The sequence below is a fragment of the Dioscorea cayenensis genome, chromosome 1, assembly GCF_009730915.1.
Source record: "Dioscorea cayenensis subsp. rotundata cultivar TDr96_F1 chromosome 1, TDr96_F1_v2_PseudoChromosome.rev07_lg8_w22 25.fasta, whole genome shotgun sequence".
Lineage (NCBI taxonomy): Eukaryota > Viridiplantae > Streptophyta > Magnoliopsida > Dioscoreales > Dioscoreaceae > Dioscorea > Dioscorea cayenensis.
Genome location: NC_052471.1, coordinates 8,120,313 through 8,140,545, shown reverse-complemented (window position 1 = coordinate 8,140,545; position 20,233 = coordinate 8,120,313). Strand labels below are relative to the sequence as shown.

General features: G+C 42.1%; 1 non-coding gene across 1 annotated transcript; it reads left to right on the top strand.

Moving 5' to 3' along the window:
* Positions 1-6,501: 6,501 nt before the first annotated feature.
* On the top strand, positions 6,502-6,608 carry LOC120266844. The gene has a single exon (XR_005538291.1). It is a non-coding gene; the product is annotated as a small nucleolar RNA R71 (small nucleolar RNA).
* The last annotated feature ends 13,625 nt before the right edge of the window (positions 6,609-20,233 follow it).

Here is a 20,233-nt window from a genome sequence, read left to right as displayed (position 1 = left end):
GTGAACTCCCCCCACCGCCCCATACTTAAGATGTACATTGTCCTCAATGTACCATGTAAGCATAATATAAAATAAATCAATCAATCATAAATGTGGCAGCGGCAATTGAAACAATACTCCCCTAACTCCTAGTGTTGCGTTTGATGGAGTTAAATCCTTAGGAGTAAAGTTCCAACAGGTTGTGAGCACACACGACCCACATTGGCCGTGTCCATGACTAGTTCTCATTTCCCATACTGACAAGAACATCTGCACTCATGCACAAGGGGGTTTAGTGAAGCTCAATAAAAATAAAAATAAGTCGAGTATATATAAAAGATAGAGCACTGAACTTCAGCTTGAGACAAAAAAATGAAAATAAAAGATAAACTCAGAAGGAGAATACTTTCTGAGTATACAAGTCTAAAATAAAATGCAGAAGTTAAAGAAGAAAAATGTATCAAGTGTCGGTGTCGTCTGGTGTCAGCTCTACATCTGCCACTAGATAGTCGAAAGGTGCCGGTAGATCAGGCGATGGTGAGGCTGGTGGGGTGGAGGGGTCCTCGGTCTCCTAATGATAGGCGAGGATGCATCTCGCTCTAATAGTTGTAGTATGGTGTCAAGAAATGCCATCATCCCCATGTACTGTGCAACCTGTACAGCCTGGACCTTAGCAATCTCAGTCCAAAGCTCACCCACAGCACTCTTGAGCCTCTCAGATCGATCATGGGCTCGAGAAGAAGTAAAAATATGTACCGGTGATAAGTTCTTGTGTGATAAGAATGCAAAGTGTTATTTCTTTATGATGAGCATTACTTTTATCGAGTTTTAACACTAATACGTGTGAATTTATGTTACTAATACATCTGATAAGAATGCAAAGGGTTGTGAAGCTGAATCTTAGAGAAAGAAGCCAATATAGATCATGAGTGCACAATTTGGAGGAAATCTTGAGATGGATCAAACGTGAATACATAAGTCGGCTTCACGATGCTAGAACGTGTACCAACCTCCTTATATTCAAGCTAGCACAATGATTTGTAGGGCACAAAGGCAGTCACACTCTAAGTATTCCGGCTTGTGCATGTGTAACAAGATCTTCACCAGCGCAGCCGTTCACTGAAGAAGCAAAATGATCTACGACGTAAACGTGTACCCATTTACATTACCTCGATGAATGCATGGTTTCGGGAGTGTTTTGGACCGGTACCATAGCAGAGCACTGTAGCAACACTGTAAAACATAATGTAGCAGATACTGTTTATAGCCGGCCGAAGAAGGAGTTGTCCAGAGAAGCCACACGGCCATGTGGAAATTCCACACTTCCCTGCGTTACTTCCACATATGCCATGTGAAATATTCACAGGGGCATGTGGATTCCAGATTCTAGCCCCTTAAAAGCTGATTTCAACCCCGATTTCAGCATTCTTTTCTTCATCTGTTCCCCAACTTGAGAGAGGGCAGCAGCTAGGGTTTTGAGAGATATTGGCTAGGGATTGGGAGAGTGTCTATGGCTTTGACATCCTGCTTTGTTTGGAAGAAGGTTAGTGAGAGACCTTTCGTCGGCACTGATCTGGCGAGATGTATCCTAGGCCGGACAAAGGAACCTGTGGATGAGTAGAGGACTCTCCACAAGACCATCGTCATGACTATCGAGGGGTTTTCTATAGATTTATTGCTTTTATAATTGATTTCATTGATTGTAATTAGCTCCATGGAGAGCTAAGCCCCCTAGTGGGTACTTGGATTGTGAACCCTAGGATGTATTCATTTTATTGAACCTTGTTATTATGCTTTCGTTAATTGATGTTTTTATTGAGTTCCAATCTTGAATGCATTGATTATATGAATACTCCCTTAGAGTAGCACTAGGGTTGAGATTTCTTGTTGGTAACCCTTGTTAGTGAGTGACACACCACGAGAGTTAGATAAATCTAGATTAGAGAGAGTTAAGAGGGTGAATCGAGAGGTAGGAGAGCATCCTCTTTCCCCTCTAGTGTGATTTATTCTATCTCCAATTCCTTGAGTTCTTTTCAGTTATAGTAGAGTGAATGGGCTAAGGGATGACCTTCTGCTAGGGCTTAGTTGCGAGTGCAATGGAGTGAAGCGTTGAAGTGATTTTAGCATCTAGGGCTTAATTGTGGCTAAGGAACTTCCGCCTGGACCAAAGGGTTAGATCTACATATAGGAAGAGGATTTATCACTTGGAATCCCTAGAACTCATTGCAATTCTATACGAGTGCGAGGTTGAGAGATTGTTCAATTTGTCCTCCGAGACATGTATAGGGTTAGGCATGGTTGACCTTAAATTTGAAACTATGTATTATAGGATCACCACGACTCATTAATGCATTAGTTAGGAAGCATAATATAGGGTTTTTCCACATGAAACGATTGTCCTAGGCAGATCAATATCCAACTACCCCATCTATATCGATTGCCTTACCTCTCCTTTACTTGTGCTCTCTCTTGCCTCTTTTACTATTGTTTCATTACATCTTGTCACACAAATCACTATTCATATTTCACTTAGTTAAGAGACAATTTAAGTATTCTTACTCCCTACTCCCTGTGTATACGATACCCACTCACCTGTGATTTTATTACTTCAACAAACAAGGGCACTTGCGGGATATACGCAAGGGGTGTCGTCAACCGGGCTCTAGATTGTCTCTTATGCTGTAAGGGGTGCTCCGGTCTCCATCGGTGCACACCCAGGCTCAGGAACGACCGCCTTTTTGGCACCTCGGATACCGTCCAGAAAACCATCCCAAGGATGAGTCTAGTGACGTAGGGGCCAGCGAATAAAACTCCCACTCTAGCAAACTGGCTCTAGTGCATCAAAAAGTCTGCCACTACATAGGGTAGGTCCTGCCGGCTCAAAACAGCTGTGTTGTCACCTTAGCCAGTCATAAACCTACTGAGGACGGAGTGTAAATATATGTAGCTCAGCCGCGATAACCATGAGGCCTTATACGCTCCAGGTTCATAATGCCCTTGTCCACACAAAGCTCGGTATGCTTGCTGTGGAGTCAGGGTTCATAATGCCCTTGTCCACACAAGCGTCCATACTCCTTTTTATCTGTGTATGTCTCATCATACAAGCCCATCCGAACTAAGAACTCAGTGACACTCATGCAAAACTGAAGGATGCCAACACTTCCAGCATTAATGCGTGGAAAGATGGCTCTCAGATCGACAACAATCTCGTCCAGCTTCCCATTACTAATATCTTGCCGATCTCATCATCTAACTCATCACGCCGCTGAATCTCTCTTAGCACACTTAAATCCACAAAGCGAGAATGTCCAAGACTCAGTCTCGATACCCTCTCAAATCAAGCCTGATGCTCGGGATTCGAGAATTCAATATGTGCTAGCTCAAGTGGAATCTCCCTAGGACACTTGCCCTCTTGCTTCTTCGAGCGTGGTGCCATACCAATAATAATTGATGAAGAAACTATCAAAGAAGCTAAAGAAACAGATCTTGTAGAATTCCACACGGTCGTATGGAAATTCCCCACGTCCGTGTGGATCTGCTGGGCGTGAAAATCGCACGGCCGCATGTCACATCTAAACTATTTCTAAACATGCATAAGCCATTCTCGAGTGAAAATTGCACCACACTATGACTTTTAATAAAACAAAAACAAGAAATGGCGAATAAGAGATGGGGTAAAATGTTTACCTATGAAATGAGTATGAAAACTTCAAAATCGGCATGGAAATTAAATAAAAACACTCTAACCCAGCAATGTGAGGTCGGGCAAATGATGAAGAATGCTCTTCGAGTGATTGAAGGTGTAATGTAGAAAAATCTCAAAGAGATTTTAAAGAAAAATTCGCGTCTCTTGAAATTCTGCGGATCCACACGAGCGTGTGAAAATTACCCATGTCCGTGAGACACTACAAGAGAGACTCACAGGGGCGAACGCAAGCCACTGTGTACTGTCGGGAAAACAACTAATGCTCTTTGGACACAACCACACGAGCATGCGGCAATTACCCAGGCCCGTGCGCCTGACCCACAGGGGCAGATCCACGCCCCTGTGTCTTCTTTGTCCAACCCGAGAAAACTCTAAGTGTTTCACATGGCCGTGCAAAACTTCCCCATGGGCTTGGACATGTAAAGGGCAAGCTCACAGGGGCACTCGTATGCGCCTGTATCTTCTCGAGATAAAAGAGAGCTCCTCTACAGAGATATGCACGGGCGTGCAGAAATTATCCACGCTCGTGTGTTTATCACAGGGTAATCCATAGGGGTGAGTCCACGCCCCTGTGTTTTCTCAAGAAAAATCTCTAAGTCTCTGCAAGAAGACACACGCCCGTGTGGGAATTACCCATGGGTGTGTGAATCTCACAAAGTTGTTCACAGGGCCGAGTCCATGCCCCTGTGCCTTCACTGGATGAGCTCTTAGTAGAGACCACTGGATGCCTTAGAAAACTCTGCAATCTCTGCGGAATATTCCTAAACAAATAAAAACGCTCAGAGCCTGCTTTTATCATGCAATTACACCAGTCAAAAAAACACGACATGCTCAAACGACCAAAAACTTCGCCATGCTCATTTAAACAAGCATGTACACCAAAGTTCCATGAGAAAATCACAGCAATAACTTCTCAAGATCATGACACCAACACTCAAAACCTTATTTATCCAAACACTAAACTAAAAACTAAAAAAATAGTAAAGACTTGGGTTGCCACCCAAGAAGTGCTTGTTTAACGTCACTAAGCCTGACATACCTTGCCTGATCTCACGGGGGCTTATAAATGAAGGTTTCCCTCTTACCCATGAATTGGAAGCATGATGATCATAACCTCTTGAAGGTAGAGGGAGAGTTGTCGAGTTTGTTACCACTTGAGGACTTGTCACCTTTGTTCCTTTCATGCATATTCCCAACAGCCTTGGGGCATTTCTTGTGGCGTCTTCTCACTCGCTTCATCTTCCGGAGCATATTTTTCATGATCCCTGGAGTATGTAGTACTTTCTCCTCTAGACCGAGCATCATCAACTCCTCGTTCTCCTCGTCTTGGTCTAGCAGCACCTCGTATGGGTATCGATTCAACATTTCCTACACGTATTCATCGATAAGTTAATTAGTGGTGTGAAGAAAATATAAAGTATCCTCAAAGTCAACAGAATGTCGCATGGCTTTGGTAAGGCGGTATGTGAGCTTGTCTTCTCCAACCCTCAGTGTCAACTCCCCACCGTCCATGTCGATCAATGCCTTGTCAGTGTGCAAGAATGGCCTCCCAAGTATCATAGGAACATCTACATTGTCATCGACATCCAACACTACGAAGTCTACATGAAATATGTACTTGTCCACCTTGATAAGCACGTCTTCAATAATGACCCTCGGATGTCTCACTGTTCGGTCCACCAATTGCAATGTCATCCGAGTGGGCCTAGGCACTCCCAAGCCTAGCTTCTGAAAGAAAGAGTATGGCGTGACGTTGATACTAGCCCCTGAGTCCGCAAATGCCATCTCTTCACACAAAATGCCAATGTTGCATGGGATAATGAAGCTTCCTTGGACTTTCTTCTTAGTCAGCATATTCTTTTACAAGACCGCCTAGTAAGATGCATCTAAGATCACCGATGGACTCGCTTCTAATTTCCTCTTGTTGGTCAAAAGATCTTTCAAGAACTTAGCATACTGAGGCATTTGAGACAACTCCTCTACAAAAGGAATGTTGATGTGCAATTGCTTAAATAGACCCAAGAACTTCTTGTGTTACTGATCATTTTGGTCATTCTTCAATCTTGAAGGATAAGGGATTCTTGGCTTGTAAGGTGGGGGTGCCACCTCTTTTTCTTTGTTAATTCTTTCCTCAACCTGCACGACCTCCGGTGCCTCAACATTGGTCTTCTCACTAGGAAGTTTGCCTTCCACCTCATGACCACTTCTCAAAGTAATCTCCTTCACATCTTCAAATCTAGTCAAGTCTTTCTCTAAATTGGTCATTTGGGTCTCCAAGCCTGAAACTCTATTCTCCATGTTCGGGGCTTGTTGTGGTTCGAAACCTAGTGGTGCTATGGCCTTTTGCTGCCCTTGGTTACTCCATGAGAAATTGGGGTGGTTCCTCCACCTTTGGTTGTAGGTGTTGCTATATGGATTGCCTTGGTTTCTCATTACAATACCCACAAAGTCAACTTGCTCAACAGTTGAAGTACAACCAACGGCTATTAGGCAATTGGATGGGGCATGTCCTCCACCACATCCATCACAATTCATTACGGCCGCCAATCTAAGAGAAGTTAGAGTGTCTAACTTCTTACATAATGCCTCTACTTGGGCCGCCAATGATGTAACCGCATCAATTTCATAGAGTCCAGCCAATTTCTACCATTTCCCTTGCATTCCATCGGTATCTATTCATGGTCATTTCTTCTACTAATTATCGGGCTTCATTGGGGGTCTTATTCCCCATTGTACCTCCTGCGGTGACATCTAAAAGTTGTCTTGTACTTGGATTCAACCCATTGTAAATGGTCTGAATGATCATCCCCTCAGGGAATCCATGTTGTGGACACTTTTGTAAAAGGTCTTTGAAATGCTCCAATGTCTCAAACAAGGACTCGAGCTCCATCTGAATAAACGATGAAATCTCATTCCGAAGCTTTGCTGACTTTACCAGAGGGAAGTACCTAGCCAAGAAAGCTTCAACCATCTCATTCTAGGTCGTGATGGATGCTCGCGGTAAAAAAAGTAACCACCGCTTTGCTCTTCCTTTTAGAGAAAATGCGAAATCCCTCAATCTAATAGCATCATCCGTAACAACGTTGATTTTTAGCATGTCACAAACTCCCAAGAAGTTTTCAATGTGATTATTTGGATCCTCATCGGCCAAACAATTGAACTGCGCTGATTGCTGAATCATCTGGATGAATGCTGGCTTCAGCAGAAAGTTCAGAGCTATAATTGGGGGTTACACAATGCTAGATTGTATCCCCAATACTGATAGTCTGGCATAATCAAAAAGTGTTCTCTATTGTTCATTCTGTTTGGCCATGTTTGTAAACCCTTCAATATCTATTTCAGCTTGATTCAATGGTTCTTTCACTGGTTCTTTACCCTTTCTTCGGAGTATACGTTCAAGTTAAGGATCACCTTCAAGCAATGTCAAAGGGTTCCCTCGGGTCATAACATGGCACTGTACAAAAGAAAGAAAAACAAATCAGAACGTTGAAAGAATAAGAAGATATGAAATAGAAAAATATATTAATGAATTGGTAAGATAGCAAAGTGCAAAGTATCTCTAAATACTTAGTCCCCGACAACGGCACCAAAAATTTGACAACGCCTCTTGCGTGTGACCTGCAAGTTCATGGGTTTATTGAGTAATAAATCCCAGGTGAGTGGGGTATCGTATCCACAGGGAATAGGGAGTAAAAATACTTAAATTGCTACTTAACCACTTGAAATTGAACAATGATAGTGTCGATAAAATGCAATGTGAAAAAAGATAAAAGAAACAAGAATGAGAGGCGCAAGTAAGTGAGAGGTAAGGCAATCGATAGAATTGGGGTACTAGGATAATGCTCCCCTAGGATTAATGTTTCAAATGCAAGACCCACTATTATACTTCCTAATCAATGCTCAATGAGTAGTGGAAATCCTTAAGCAGACGGTCCCAAATCTAAGGTCAACCATGACTAACTCTATATAATGTCCCGGCAGAGAAATCGCTTAGTCTCAACACCACACACTGTGTAAAGTTGCATGGTGTTCTAGGAAATCCAAGTGATAAACCCGCTTCCTATGTATGGACCTAAACCTTTGGTCCAGGCAAAAGGCCCCTAGTCACATTTAAGCCCCAAACACTAGAGTTACTTCAATGCTTCACTCTGTTGCCCCTTGCGTAAGTGCATGAGTTTGTCGAAGTAATAAATCAGATATGAGTGGGTATCGTATCCATATGGAGTAGGTAATAAAATCACTTAAATTGTTTATTAACTAGGCAAAAAGTGGATAATAGTTGTGTGACAACATGTCATGTAACAAAAGTAAATGAGACAAGAAAAAGAGCACAAGTAAAGGGGAGGTAAGGAAATCGACATAAATGGGGTACCTGGATATTTTTCTGCCAAGGACAACTGTTTCAAGTGCAAAACCCTCTATTATGCTTTCTAAATAATGCATTAATGACTCATGGAGATCCTTTAATACATGGTCCCAAATCTAAGGCCAACCATACCTAACTCTATACATGTCCCGGAGGAGAAATTGAACAATCTCTCTACCCCACACTCGTACAGAATCGCAAGGAGTTTGATGAGTCCGCAAGTGCACGGGTTATCAAGTAATACTCTGTGCGTGACACAAGGGTCATATTCCCTAGGGTCCTAAGAGTTGCTATTACTCCCTCCTAGACGGCACTATCTAATCTACCAAATATAGGACTGAAACAAGATAAGGAAAATAACAAGGAGAAAACTATAAACACATGGACTAAGGCTTACCACATAAACATACTAAGGAAGCAAGTAACAATGAAAGTGCGAGGTCCACGGGCGAGGATCTCCTCAGGACTACTAAAGCTAGATGGATGTTAGAATTACAGAGACAATGGTGGTTGGACCAAGAGACATCCAAAAATAGATCACCCCGATGGTCACGGCGGTAATCCCTAATCCAATAAGAGTATTGGCTTGGAATCTCTTCCAACCAAATCCTCCTACTATCGCATTACAAGTAGGAATATCTCAAATTAAGGCTGAAACTCAACCTAGGTACAGCCCTAATAGTTGGAGGGGTATGAAATACCCAATGATCATTGTGTATTCATACATGCATCCCTTCCAAGCAAGGTGTGTTGAGTACAAGGGTGATGGTCTCGCACCAAATACAACCTAGAAGTTGGATCATAGAGTTCTCATGTAAAATAACACATCAAAGAGCACCAAGCAAGGATCATAAACCACACAAATACCATAAATGTAAATCAAGCATCCATACAAGCAAGTTCGTCCCAAGGTTCACAGGATGCCCAGTAACCTTGGGAGTCTAGTTCATCATCAACAAAGGAGCGAGTGTAGGAGATAAGAGATACAAAGAAAAGCTCATAGCAACCTCCCCTAAGATGAAGACTAGAAGGTGGTGATGAGAACTCGTTGGATCCGCACAGGCGAGCTCATAGATCATTTTCCTTGAGTGTAACCTTCTTCCCCCTTCGATTTGCCCCTCAGATCTGTCTTCTCCCGCAGCCTTGCACTCTTTCTCTTGTTTCTTTTACTTTTGTTACATCACATTTTATCACACAAATCATTATTCACTTTTTATTTAGTTATGAAACAATTTAAGTGTTTTTATTCCCTACTCTCTGTGGATATGATACCCACTCATCTGGGATTTATTACTTTGATAAACCCGTACACTTGGGGGATATATGTAAGGGCATTATCAATAGCAAAGTGCAAAGTATCTCTAAATGCCTACTCCCCAGCAACGGCGCCAAAAACTTGACAACCCCCTTGTGTGTGACCTGCAAGTGCACGGGTTTGTCAAAGTAATAAATCCCAAGTGAGTGGGTATCGTATCCATAGGAAGTAGGGAATAAAAATATCAAGATTTCTATCTAACTAAGTAAAGGCAGAATAATGATTTTGTTGATAAAATGTAATGAAGTAAGAATAAGAGAAACAAGAAAGAGGGAAGGACAAATAGATGAGAGGTTAGGAAATTGATAGAAGTGGGGTAATCGGATATTGTTACACCTAGGACAATTGCTTCAAGTACAAAATTAATTATTATATCTCCTAATTGATGCTTAATGAGTCTTGAAAATCTTTAAACACATGGTCGCAAACCTAAGGTTAACCGTGACTAACTCTGCACTATTTCCTGGCGGAGAAATGGATCAATCTCAACACCTCATACTGTGTAGGGTTGCAAGACACTCTAGGGATTCCAAGTACTAAACCCTATTCCAATGTATAGATCTAAACCTTTGGTCGCGGCGAAAGACCCCTAGTTACAATTAAGCCCTAGGTGCTAAGGTCACTTCAACGCTTCACTCTTTTACCTGTGCTACTAAGCCTCAACGGAGGTCATCCCTTAGCCTATTCACTCTACTATAACCACAACGAACTCTTAAAATGTACAGGTAGGATAAATCACATCAGAGAGGAAAGGGGATGCTCCGTTATCTCTCGACTCACCCTCTCAACCATCTTCAATCTTGGAATATCTAACCCTCATGGTGTGTCACTCACTCACAAAGTTTACCAATGTAGACTCTCAACCCTAGTGTCACTCTAAGGGAGAAATCATGCAACAATAATTGAAGATTGAAACTCTATTAAAGACATCACTTAAGGAAAACATAATAGAAGATTAATAAAACAAATGCATCCTAGGGTTCAGAAATCCACGTACCCACTAGGGGTCTAGCTCTCCATGGAGCTAGTTACAATCAACAATGAAATCGAATGAAAAACAAGTAATCCATAGAAAAATTCCTTCGGTATTCGTGTCAATGGTCTTGTGGAGTAGCCTCGTCTTCTCTAAAGGTCCCCTTGTCCGGCCTCAGGCACACCTCGCAGGATCAATGCTGACAAAAGCTCCCCCAACAACCTTCTTCCAAGTAGAGCACAGTGTCAAATCCATAGAACCATTCCAAAGACTTGCCAAAAGCCTCTCAAAACCCTAGTCGATGGCCTCCCAAAAGATAGAGAAAAGTTGGAGAGAAGGGTGAAAAGGATCCCTCAAAATCGTGCTGAATCGCGGCTTAAATAGAGCTGGAATCGGGCATCCACACGGGCCTGTGGAATATCCACACGGGCGTGGGGAATTTCCACATGCATGTGTGGATTCTCTGGGAACATGATTTTCGGCAGGCTCTGAACAGTAACTGCAATAGTATATTACTGTAGTGATTTGCTACAATAACCTGCTATAGTATTCTGCCAAAAGACTCCCAATTCCACACTTTTCATCAAGGTAACATAAACAGGCGCACGTTTATGTCATAGATCGCAACTCTTCTTCAATCAAAGGCCTCATTGGTGAAGATCTTGCTATCAATGCACAAGTTGGGATACGCAAATGTGACTACCTTCGTGCCCCTCAAACTCATTGTAATTACTTGAATACATGGAGGTTGGTACACATTCACATATCTTAGAACCCTACTTGTGTCTTCGCATTTGTTCCTTCCAAGATTCCACCAAATAGTGTGTTCACGATCTACTTTTAGCTTCTTTTCTTAATACTTATCTTCAAAACCCTACATGCGAAAAAGAACACAAATACAGAAGTACTAGCGCTTAAACCTGATAAAAGTAATGCTAATCGTAAGGAAAGAATACTTTGCATTCTTAGCACACAAGTTTTTATCAATGCACCATGGAGTGGAGATACAAAAGATATGTCCTGTGAAGTGAGCCTGTGCCATCTTCACGACCTTTCACCGACCAGCTAAGAATAGAATGAAAGTACTTGTATGAGAAAAAATGCCTTCAACTAGCCTGGAACATACTTGTAGTCGCCGTATAAAATTATGAAAAACCTGGCCCGGAGTGAGATCATGAGGATTTTTGGTGAGGAGCTGAGTGTACTTGATAGTATCAGCATAGTCCTGATCGTATAATCCAAAATATATCAAGAGCTGGGTCAAAGACATCCCATGTGGTTAACCGAAGGTTCAAAAATGAACGGTATCATCCGTACCAAAGTTAGTGTCGGCAGCGTCACGGTCAGAGGAAAATGAGGTAAGAACCTCTAAGGTAATGTCTCGACTGAGGGGCTCTTCGATAGCGAGTAGTAGGTCCCAACCTCCCATATTAACAAGCTCGCTGACCACCTCAGGAAGACCAATATCCTCTAACGCATCCCAACCAATAAAGCGTGACTGTCTAATCTTGAGACTCTGGAGACACTCGAACCTTTGCTGACGAACGGGGTCAGGAAATTTGGCTACTAGTGGTGGGGTTGGTCCCTATCATGGCGAGGGCATTTCTAAGCCAATCTCTTGGTCCGTGGTGCCATATCTATGAAGAAAAGACTTAAAAACATCAGTTCGGCATGAAGACAATGTAAACCGGGTAGCACGCACGCGAGGGCAGAGAGCAAGGGGAGAAAACAAGCCACTGGGCCACTGTCCTAGCTCAAGCGCCTGTGTGGGTGCGTGTCTAGCTCAGCCAGAAGGACACTGGCCTGTGTGACTAGATATGTGTCTAAATATATGTATTTTAGTATATGTATTTGATATATCTAACATGTATTTTTATAAGAATTGATGCACGTTTTGTGCTTAATCGTGTATTATTTGCATTGTAAGGCACGGAGGAGCCATGGAAGACATGAATATATGATTTAGGCAAAAAAAGAGAAGAAAACCAGGGTACAATACTGTAGCAAGATCACTGTAGTAAAATATGGTTTAGAAGATACGAAGATATGATATGGAAGACACGAAGATATGGTTTGGAAGAAATGAAGATATGATTTGTAGCAAGATCACTATAGCAACAACTGTAGCACATACAATATTTTTGAGTCAGGATTTGACCCAGGCCATACGGCCTCAATGCTGCCTTGGATTGACCTGGGGATGGATACTGTAGCAAGAGAAACCATCTTCTAGCTTGATTCATGCGGCCTCAATGAGTTCATTATTGACCCCATCATAGACCCCTGGATTGACACCGGGATGGCTAGTTTTTGATGGATTTTGGTCTCTTTTTAACCCCTATACGGCCCCCTTACGGCCGAGATACTTGGGATGTATAAAAGCACATTTGAGGGGTAGAAAAGGGAGTTTTTTTGGCAGCCACAACTAGGGGAAGGAAAAGAGGAATGAAGACATCTTTTGGAGGTTTTTTCTTGAAGCTTGACACGTGATCAAGGGCTTGGAACCTCAAGGGGAGAGCTTCACCATCAAGGGGAGAGTAGTCAAGGAGGTAATTCGGCATTCATTCTGCTAGAGGAAGCACATTTAGTCGGCCTTCTTCTTCTTCTTCATCATCATTTGGACTAGGGAGTGTCACTTATGCATTTGTTTCTTGTTTTTCTTGTCTCTATCATGTTTGTTTGTATGATGGCACACAAGACCCCCAAGGCCACAGGATGGAGGTGAACCTTGCTAGGTTCATCATGTATTTTGGATGCCTTATTATTAATTTAAATGCTTGGGTTGATTTATGGTTTGGTTCATTATTATTCATGCCTAGATCTACTTAATGGAGAGATCCGTAGTCCTTATTTGATTTGTATGCGTAGATATGATCTACTCACATGTATTGGATTCCTAATGAAGTAGAAGTGGTATACTTGTATCGACATGTCGAGAAATTGGATGTCGGTAGCCCCTCCGAACCATAAAAATAGACTTAGGGTAAGTATGTCCTTATTGTGGGATCTTCCTATACTTAATGCGATCGTAGGAATTTGATTAAGGAGAGATCCTTATCAACATTCGTATGGGATTAGGGTTCAATTGATGAGAAATTGGGGTTGGACTAATCTTGAGATCCTTAGATCTAAATCACCGTTGCTATGTTATTACTGCGCATCCATATATCATGATGAGTGATAAACGCCTAAATGTATGTATTTTATACGTATTAATGTTGTATTATTTGTGTATATTTTAGTGAATTGATGCCTGTTTAAGTCTAAATTGGTTATTTCGGGGTTGCAGATCTTAAAAGCACTGAACGAAGCTCAAAAATACAAATTGGACGAATTCGACACCGAAAAACAACATTTTTGGGGTTCCGGCACTATAACAGGCACTGGAGCGGTAATGTAGTAGAGTCACTATTCATGCTGCAAGGCATTCGGCTGTGGCTTCACGGGGTTCATGCGCCCGCATGAGTGCCTGTGAGGTTTGCTGGAAATTCACAATTCTCAGTTACTTTAGCAAAAACACTATAGCGAAAACACTATAGCTGAGTATTGTAGCACCGACACCTTTTCTGGGCAAAATGGTAGTGAGCTTCATGGGCATCCATACGCCCGCATGGAGCCCGTATTGACCTGATGGGGTATATACTTGACTGAATTTCTAGGGCAAAGGGAGATGTTTTTTGGGAAAAGCTTTTTGGCGAGTTCTTGGAGCCGACTTCCACCAGTTCTTAGGAGGCAAGATCACATGTTTTGGAGAAGGGGAATCAAAGGGAGAAGCTTGGTTTGGCCAGATCTTCATCAATCTCCTTTGGGAGCTTGTAGATGATGAGGGAAGCCGCCCCAATCGCGGCATCCGTGGAAGCTTTCCACCTAACTTGGCTTGTCATCGCACTTCCATTGTTTGAGGGATTTTTCTTATGCCATTTGTAGTTGTTTTCATGGACCTATTGTCTGTATTTGTTTGCATGGACGAGTAGACCCCAAGGTCACCGGATGACGGTGAACCTTGGGGTAAACTTGTGTATTTGGATGATTTAATTAAGTATATTGCAATTGTTGTGTGTTTGTCATTCATTCTTGGTGTATTTGACGTGTTGCTTACATGAGAACTCTATAAACCAACTTCTAGGTTGTACTTGGTAGCGTGACCATCGCCCTTGTACTAGACACAGCAAGTTTAGAAGGGATTCATGTACAAATATGCCGTGACCATCGGGTATTTTGTATCCTTCCAACATTAGGGCTAGGCCAAGTTGTGTTCCTGCTCTAATTAGAGATTTCCCCCTTTGTTAATGCAATGATATTAGGATCTGATTGAAAGAAATTCCATATTAATATTTATACCGGATTTGGGGTCAATTGTTGTGACCATCAGGTTGATCTAATTTAGGAAATCTCTAGGTCCAACCCTTCAATTACATAACATTCTTAGCATCCTTTGCACTTTAGTAGCCCCTAGGGAATCCGCATCCACGACCATTTCATTCCGTTAATTTTATACCCTTGCCCTATTTTAGACTCCACTTGTAGTTTTTTTATTTGAATTAATAGTTTAAAGAACCCCTTAAAATCTTTCGGCTAGACAATACGCAAAGAGGAAGTAAGGGTAGTTCCTTGGGCCCAAGGAATATGATCCTCTCGTGCTCACACGAGAGATATTACTTGATGACTTCATGCGCTTGCGGACGAGTTCACATCAATGACCACTCAAGGGAATCCTAATCCCTATGCCTCTTTATCTCATCATTTCTCTTAGGATCTCTTGTGTGGCTTTATAATTCTCATACTTGCAATATGCTTACACTTTTGCACTTGTTAAAGTAGTTTACCATGCTTAAATTGTAAGGTTGGATAATAGGTGATGGAGGAGTAATAGGAGCTCCTTAGCCCCGTGGAATACGGTCCTTGTGCTCCTGCATAAGGTATTACTTGGCGATCCTGTACACTTGCGGGGAATCAATCAATTTGTTTGCAGCCATTGCTGGAGACTTAAAGAATTCTAGGAAACTCCTAGCTTATTGCTCTAGCCATTTTCTTATCTTTTATTTCTTATCCTTTACTTTTATTTATCTCTTTTTGAGCTTAATTTTCTTTATCTTTGTTAATTTTGTAAGGTACTATGCATGACACAAGCAAACCCATCAAACCTAGTTGTATCGGATAGTGAAATTGAAAGAACCTTGCATCAAAGACTAAGAGAATTGGGTGAAGACTCAAGTGAACGAAACATCAAAATTGAGGGTAGAGAATCTATAATCGTAGCCGAGGAAAGATGCACCTTATCCGAATTTGAAAGGCCACTATTCATGGGTGAAGAATTCAGTGTTCAAGCACCATCCATTGTAAGAAATAATTTTGAAATCAAAGCTAGCACAATCGGCATGATCCAGAATTCAGTGCAATTTAATGGTCTTGCAAATGAGGATGCTCATGGCCATCTTGCTTGCTTTCTCCAAATTAGTTCCACTTTCAAGATAAATGGAGTGATAGATGATGGGATCTGGTTATGACTATTCCCATTTAGTTTGAGAGATGGGGTATATCGGTGGCTCACATCCTTACCATCGGGATCGATCAAAACATGGAAAGATATTTTTGAAAAATTCATGGGAAGATACTTTCCTCTGAGCAAAGTGATAAGTGCTTGAGTAGACATATTTTTATATATGTCTTACATGCATTGAGCATCATTTTTACTGTGGTTTATGTCTCATATTGTGTATTTGGTGTTCTTTAATGCATATAGGTTGTGAATGCCTTGAAGAGTAAAAAGGAAGCAAAGATAGGCTATAAAGACACAATCTTGGGATTTCTTGTTCAATTCAAGGACCAAGACACGAGAGGAGTTCATAAACATGGAGATGTGTGCCGACTTCCAAGAAGATTCAAGTCAATTCACTGGTTGGAAGGGCAGAAAGGCAGACACATCTTCATGTTCCTTCTCTTTGTGAAGATTGCAAGATCTCTCAAAGATACGTCGATGAAGAAAAGTTTTATAGCCTACCACATGGACGTGTGCCCGGACGCGTTTTGTGAAAAATAATGCAGAAATTTTACTGTAGCAGTACTGTAGCACAGTTGTTGTTTACGCACCCGCGTTTAAATAGGCTGTTTGCCATATTTTGAAAGAGATTTTGGCGAGGGTTTTTGCGAGCACTTTGAAGGCAAGGCGGCTAGGGTTTTGGAGGAGGTCTTTGGCGATATTGGTGGGCGTCCATCACCAACTTTGATCGATCTTCTCTCCGTCATAGCAAAGAGGGAGCCTTCGGTGACCTAGCTTCGGAGAAGGATTCTTCAAGACGTTGGGCGACCCATCAAGGCCATCATCACGAATTTAAGAGGGTTTTACTTCATGGCTTTCATTGTTTTTTATTGTAATAATCATTGTTGTGTAACTTGCTCCATGCAGGGCTAAACCTTAGTAGGTATTTGGGCATGTGAACCGTAGGATTTATGTTTTTGTAATGATTTTCTTTATGTTTCTATTAATTCGAGTTGATTTGAGTTTTAACATTGTATTCCCATTGCTTGCTTGTTTAATTAATCCTTGAGGTTGATTGGATTTGCATGATTTGTTACTTTGGTGTGAGAGAGGTCTCCACTAGAGTTAGAACGTCAAGGTTAAAGAGGGTTGAGAGGGTGAGTCATGAGATAGTGGAGTGTCGCCTCTCCCTTCCAATTGAGTGTTTCCTATCTCCGTATTCACTAAACTCTATGCAACCATATTTGGTGTGAGGCGTGAGATTCAGAGATTTCTCCTCCGGGACCTTGTAGGGGGTTAGAGATCCTTCGCAGGGAATTAGGGTTGGATCTATCCTTAGGAATCGGTTTCACTCTTAGGTGTCCCTAGAGCGTATTGCGGTCATATGGGGTGTGAGGTGTTGAGACTGAGTGATTTCTCCGCCGGGACCTTGTAGGGGACTAGTACCGGTGGCTTGGAGGCAAGAACCGGTTGTTCTTGGATTACCTCAACTCATTAGACTCGGTTTAGAAGCATTTAGTGAATCGTGAGCTTCATGTTAGATCCTAGGGGGAGCATTGCCCGGATACCTCATCTTTATTGATTGAGATCTCCTTTACTCATTTTCTTGCTCGCTTGATTGCTTATTAATTCTCTTGCAATTAGTTCATTTCATCATATCCATTGATTTCGACTAGATAATTAAGAATTGGTTAATACTAATACTTCCGTTCCCTGTGGATTCGACTACCCACTCACCGGGGTAATTATTACTTCGACACCCGTGCACTTGCGGTACATGCACGCATATTCGGACGTGTCAAGTTTTTGGCGCCGTTGCCGGGGAACGGGATATTAGGAACGCTAGGACTTGGTTACTTTATTTATCCACATTTTCATTTTCTATTTCCACTTCACTTATCTTTTTCGCCGCTCTTTTCATTCTATCTTTCATTTCTTTTCCTATTTTTACTGGGTGAACAGTAATTTCTGTTTTCTTTTCCATTTCAGGATCATGTTGAACGAAGCATCAATTATGGAGACATTGAAGGATAGGATGGTATCCAATGAGAGAAAAATGGAACAATTAGTGGCAGGATTTTATTCGGGTAAGCAACATGATGAGGGGCTGAGTCTACGGATAGTTGAGCCACATATGATGAGTGAAGAGAGTGGAACGCAATATCAAGGTTCTGAATTGTCAATGCTGTTGGAATGCTTTGAAAAGTCTGCGTTTATATCCTTTAGGAATGAGGCTGAATTTTAATTGGAGGAAACTCCCTTGTCTTTTTCATTGGCATTCACAACAGAATTTGTTGGGTGTGAATCCGAGGAAGAAGTTGAAGAAGATGAAGCAAAAATTTGTATCGAGTCAATCTCATCAATTGAGGTGTGTGGGTTCAGTAATCAAGTGGAAGATGAAGACAGTTTAGATATCCTTGGGGTAAACAACCCAGAACGAGGGATCCTCAAGGAAGAATTAGAAGAAACTTCCGAGGGGTTTGAAGAAATTGATAGAAAACAAGCTAATCGGCTACGGCCTTCAGTGGAAGAACCTCCCGAGTTGGAGCTAAAATCATTACCGGAACATTTGGAGTACACTTTTCTAGCCGAAGGATCAAAATTGCCAGTGATCATAGCTTCAAGTCTGTCTTCGAAGCAAAAAGAGCAGCTGGTTGCTATACTAAAGTTGCACAAAACAGCCATAGCTTGGAAAATTTCAGATATCAAGGGAATCAACCTCCTTTTGCACTCACAAGATTTTGATGGAAGATAATTACAAAACTGTGATTTAACCTCAACAAAGATTGAACCCAAACATGAAAGAAGTGGTAAAAGCAGAGATGGTAAAGCTCCTTGACGCAGGAATTATTTACCCCATTTCGGATAGCGCGTGGGTGAGCCCGATGTCAAGGTCCCCTTGCTTATATCCCGCAAGTGCACGGGCTTGTCGAAGTAATAATCCCGGGTGAGCGGGGTCGAATCCACAGGGAGTAGGGAGTGAAAATACTTAATTTGATTCTTAGCTATGTGGAATATCAATAGTGATAAGTGTGAAATTGATTCAATTCTCAACAATAAAAACAACAAGTGAAAGAGCAAAAGTAAGAAGAGGGTAAGGCAATCGATAAAGAATGGGGTACTCGGATAATGCTTCACCTAGGATGATCGCTTCAAGTGCAAGAACTCTCTATTATGCTTCCTAATTAATGCAATGGTGAGTCGTGGAAATCCTTACATACATAGTCCCAAATCTAAGGTCAACTATGCCTAACTCTATACATGTCCCGGAGGAGAAATCGAACAATCTCAACACCTCGCACTCGAATAGAGTTGCAATGAGCTCTTGGGATTCCAAGTGATAGATCTCTTCCTAAATATAGACCTACCCCTTTGGTCTAGATGGAAGGTCCTTAGCCACAATTAAGCCCTAGATACTAAGATCCTCTCAACGCTTCACTCCATTGCACGCGCAACTAGGGCCCCGATGGAGGTTCATCCCTTAGACCATTCACTCCATTATGGCCGCAAAGAACTCGAGGAACGGAGGTAGAATCTATCACGTCGGGAGGGAAAAGGGGACGCTCCCTGCCTCTCGACTCACCCTCTCAACCCTCTCCAACCTAGCTTTTGTCTAGCGCTCGTGGTGTGTCACTCACTCACAAGGGTTACCAACAAGAACTCTCAACCCTAGTGTCACTCTAGGGGAAATGTTCATACAATCAAGCATTCAAGGTTGGAACTCACAATAAACATCAATTTATTGAAAGCATAATAAAGAAGTTCAATGAAATGAATACATCCTAGGGTTCGCAATCATCAAAGTACCCACTAGGGGTTTAGCTCTCCATGGAACTTAATACAATCAAAGAAATCGAATGTAAAAGCAATGAATCCATAAAGAAACCACCTCGATGGTCATGTCGATGGTCTTGTGGAGAGTCCTCTACTCGTCGTCCAAAGATTACTTCGTCCGGTATAGGATACGCCTCGATCGAAGCTCCCCTACCAACCTTCTTCCTAATGGAATAACGATGTCGGAGCCGTAGAACTTCTCCAAAACCTTGGCCAATACCCCTCGAAACACTAGCCGAAGTACTTTCACAAGTTGGGGAAAAGATGGAGAAAAGAATACCAAAATCGGGGCTGAATCGGCTTTAAATAGGGTTGGAATCGGGCAACTCCACGGCCGTGGATGATACAAGCGCCCGTGCGGAATTTCCACATGGGCGTGGATAATTTCCACATGCCCGTGTGGATTCTTTGTTTCTCTGATTTTTCGGGCGGCTATAACGGTGTTGCTACAGTAATTGCTTCAGTGCTCTACTACAGTCTTCGACCTGATTACCTTCCCAATTCAAAACTTTCATCGGGGTAACGCAAACGGGCACACATTCACGTCGTGAATCACTTGCTTCTTCAATGATGTACATGTT